Genomic DNA, 5,000 nt, shown 5'->3' on the forward strand with positions numbered 1-5,000 from the left:
TTCCTGTTAGGATTTTTCAATAAGGATTTTACCCCAGGGATATATTAATAAAGTTTCCTGTTAGGATTTTTCAATAAGGATTTTACCCCAGGGATATATTAATAAAGTTTCCTGTTAGGATTTTTCAATAAGGATTTTACCCCAGGGATATATTATAAAGTTTCCTGTTAGGATTTTTCAATAAGGATTTTACCCCAGGGATATATTAATAAAGTTTCCTGTTAGGATTTTTCAATAAGGATTTTACCCCAGGGATATATTAATAAAGTTTCCTGTTAGGATTTTTCAATAAGGATTTTACCCCAGAGATATATTAATAAAGTTTCCGGTAGGAATTTTCAATCAGGATTCTACCTCGGGATATGTCAGTAAAGGTTTCATGTTAGGATTTTCCAATAAGGATTTTACCCCAAGGATATATAATTAATGGTTTCATGCTAGGATTCTTTAATCAGGACTTTATCCCAGGATATATTACCAAATATTCATGTTGGGAATTTTAATCAAGATTTTACTTCAGGATATATTAGTAAAGGTTTCATGTTGGATTTTTCAAACTAGATTTGACACTAGGATATTTTTGTTAGGATTTACCTTAGGATATTCTAATGAGAATCTATGCTGAGATCTTCTAACCCAGATTTCATGCTAGGATATTCTTAATCATGATTTTACGTTACGATAAGAAAGTTTGTTGAACATTTTATTCACGGATATTTTAATCAAAATTCAACATTGGTGTATCGTAAACAGGATTTACACAAGGCATATTTTAATCAGAGCTTAAAGCTAGGATAATCCCATAAGGATTTTACGCTAGGATATCTACAATCACATAACACTGAAAGTATTCAAGTGCTATATCTAACTATTCCTATATAAAAAAAAAAAAAAAAAAAAAAAGAGTTAATAATAACGGCCCTTTCAATTGACTATTCTCTTAATAGAAAAGAATATATGTAGACAGGTCCTTCTAAACACTATTTCACACCAAGAATCTTAATAATTGCAGTTATCACAGTGTAATATCCGTTTGGGGTAATTCCAAAATTCATTAAGTAAAAATAGGTTTTGCATTCAGGTCCCCCTTCGCATTACACTTGCATCCTGTCATTATGCATTTATACGACATGTTTTCCTGAAATTTCCTTTAGTAATGAGTTTCCACGTGTCTCTGAATAATTGCTTTTTTTACCTTCTCTTGTGTCGATTTACTTTTACACATGTTCTAAAGTTCTATTTCTTATGGCTATATCCCAATCTTAATTTCATTTATCTATACACCTATTCTAAATCACTTTTTAACATGTTTACTTACATACTAATGAAAAATTAATTTTAGTAATTATTAATTTGTAGACAATTATCAAATTGTTTAGTCGATTTATTTTCATAACCACCTCCAAACTATTGGAATCATAAAAGCAATACCATACTACACACCTATAATTATTCATACTCGTTAATCCTTCAAAAAATAATTTACCTCAATTATTTACTTGAACGTCTGCCTTCATGCAGTTATCAACAAATGTAAATACATTCCAACAAACTTCTAAAAATTCCGTGATTAACTTAAGTTAAAAGGATACGATATATTGAACATCAATTTAAGAACAGCTTTAAGGCTTTATATTAAATGGAGGATTTTTAAACAAGCATACGTAAAAATTTAGGCTTTTTTTCCTCAGAAAATCAGAGCCATTAACTGTTTCTAAACGACATTTTAACTGAGGATATGAAAAAACTGTATAGCCAAACAATTGCCACGTGTGTCCCCATAGTGACTACTACTACTACTACTACTACTACTACTACTACTACTACTACTACTACTACTACTACTACTACTAATAATAATAATAATAATAATAATAATAATAATAATAATAATAATAATAATGATGATTATAATAATAATAATGCTACTACTACTACTGCTACTGTTGATATTATAGCTGTTGTTATAAAACAACTTCCTGAATATCAAACTTAAAAAAAAATTATTATCATAGGGAAAGAGCACTGAAAATAAATACTCTAGATATGAAAATACAAAAATTATAAACGGTTAATAATAATAATAAGCAAACAATGGATATAAAAAACTATCGACAAAAAAAACACAAACGAATCTGAATATCAATAAACTGAAAATCAGTGTATCAACTAAAAAACGGTTTAGAATTAAACAAAATAAATTTATCTAGATAACTTTTAAAAAAGAAATTAGCCCCCCTGGCGTCAAAGTTGGATCTCTCTCTCTCTCTCTCTCTCTCTCTCTCTCTCTCTCTCTCTCTCTCTCTCTCTCTCTCTCTCTCTACCGACCCCTTAATGTAGGGATAACGGTGGAGAAGATGATTGTATATATATATATATATATATATTATATATATATATATATATATATATATATATATATATATAATATATATCTATATATATATATATATATATATATATATATATATATATATATATATATATATATATATACGTATATATATGTATATATATATATATATATTTATATATATATATATATATATATATATATATATATATATATATATATATATATATATATATATATATATATATATATATATATATATATATATATATATCCTTTTGGGTAGAGGCCATTTAAGGCTTCATTGATATGTGCACTTTATTTCAATGACCAGTATTCATGATCCTAAAACTAACCGAAGCTGACCAAAATCTGTATTAATCGAATCGAATGTCTATTCAAGAGAGCGAAGTTATAGTGTATTGAAAAAAAACTGCATACAAATAGCAAGCATGAACAGAAACATAATAAGAAAGACAGGAGAGGCACCTAGGCTACCTATAGCCACTGCCGTCTCAATATCGGCAATGCCATAGCTCCATGATCTCAAAGCGTTGTGAGGTAGAATCCCGTTCGTCGAAATGGAACATATTCTTCCTAAATAGAGGATCAAAGAATCTATCTTGCACGCAACTAACGGTGGAATTGTTAAAGAAAACTGCATATAAAACAAATTGGCTAAGTTACATATTTCACCTTCGTAATTGACTTTTTTAATATTAATTCTTTTTATTCGTATTACAAAGTTTATCCGTTAATTAATTTCTTTCCCTCCTTGGTATAAATCATATGGCATTCTTAAACTATCGATATTTGTTATTAAATCATTTCATTCTTAAACTATCTTTAAGCATAAATGGTTTCTATTATCTTTTTTTTCGTCTTTTACTTTATTAAATTGTTTAGCATTCGTTTTATAAGAAATTGAAAAGGTTAAGGTTTAAAAAGCTCATGTTTAACATGTATTCAATGTAAGAAAAATTGAGAAGTCATAATTATAAATTATAGAAGGATTTCATTGACATAAAATCTTCCTTGTATTTTGAATAGAATTATACAGAAACCAAAAAGAAAAAAAAAATTTAAACACTACGGCACATTCATTGGTAAATGCTTTTACATCTCTTCAGCTGGCCATTAAAATTAATCATTTTGAGATTATTTTATTGACGTATTAAAGGGAAAGTATTTCTGTGGAAATGTTTCAATCTTTTCCCTGTTAATATTCTACCCTAAATTTATTGATGATATAAAAAGTTACTTTTACCACGTCCATTTCTTTTATTCTTTGAATTCAGATCTTCCCAGACAGTACCGTCTTGTACGTAGCACTAGGTAATCAGTTAATTCTAACAGTCTTGCCTTCTCTATCATTAGTATTATTATTATTACTTGCTAAGCTACAACTCTAGTTGGAAAAGCAGGATGCTATAAGCCCAGGGGCCCCAACAGGAAAAATAGCCTGGTGAGGAAAGGAAAAGAGGAAAATAAAATATTTTAAGAAGAGTTACAACATTAAAATAAATATCTCCTATATAAACTGTAAAAAACTCAACAAAACAAGAGGAAGAGAAATAAGATAGAATAGTATGCCCGAGCGTACCCTCAAGCAAGAGATATCTAACCCAAGACAGTGGAAGACCATGGTACAGAGGCTATGGCACTACCCAAGACTAGAGATCAATGGTTAGATTTTGGAGTGTCCTTCACCTAGAAGAGCTGCTGACCATAGCTAGAGAGTCCCTTCTACCCTTACCAAGAGGAAAGAAGCCACTGAACCATTACAGTGCAGTAGTTAACCCCTTGGGTGAAGAAGAATTGTTTGGTAATCTGTTGTCAGGTGTATGAGGACAGAGGAAATTATGTAAAGAATAGGCCAGACTATTCAGTGTGTCTGTGTGTGTGTGTGTGTGTAGGTAAGGGGAAAATAAACCGTAACCAGGGAGAAGGATCCAATGCCGTACTGTCTGGTCAGTCAAAAGACCCCATACCTCTCTAGCGGTAGTATCTCAACGGGGGGCTGGTAAGTCTCAATACTACACAGTATTCTAGAAGTTTTATTCTAGCGGCGACCATATTGTAGAATGATCTTCCTAATCTTTCAGTAGTTCAAACTTACTGCAAATATTTTGGAGTCCCTCTCCATATTTCATATATTTCAACGTCGTTACTGACCTTGAGACATTTTAAATTTTTTTATTCATTACTTCTCATATAGTTATTTATTTCCTTATTTCTTCTCCTCAAAGAGCTACTTTACTTAGTGCAACCCTGGGGCTTGTAGCATTCTGCTTCTCAAACTAGGTTTGTACCATAAATAATAATAATAATAATAATAATAATAATAATAATAATAATAATAATAATAATAATAATAATAATAATAATAATAATAATACAATGGATGCAGTACTTACCGATAATGTGCTCTTTTTCATTAAGCTTCAGACTTAAACTTCAGAATTTCCAGTACTAAGAAAATGAATGAACACTCGTAATATTCGTTTAATCAAATAATATCACATAAAGAAAGTTATTATTTATACTGTACTAATTCGGGGTACTATTAAAACCCAATCTTTTATTGTTTCTTTACCTTAATATTTTTCTATTACGATGATAATCCTACCCTTTATAATTTAGATCT

Source organism: Palaemon carinicauda, chromosome 38 (assembly GCF_036898095.1).
Source record: "Palaemon carinicauda isolate YSFRI2023 chromosome 38, ASM3689809v2, whole genome shotgun sequence".
Taxonomy (NCBI): Eukaryota; Metazoa; Arthropoda; class Malacostraca; order Decapoda; family Palaemonidae; genus Palaemon; species Palaemon carinicauda.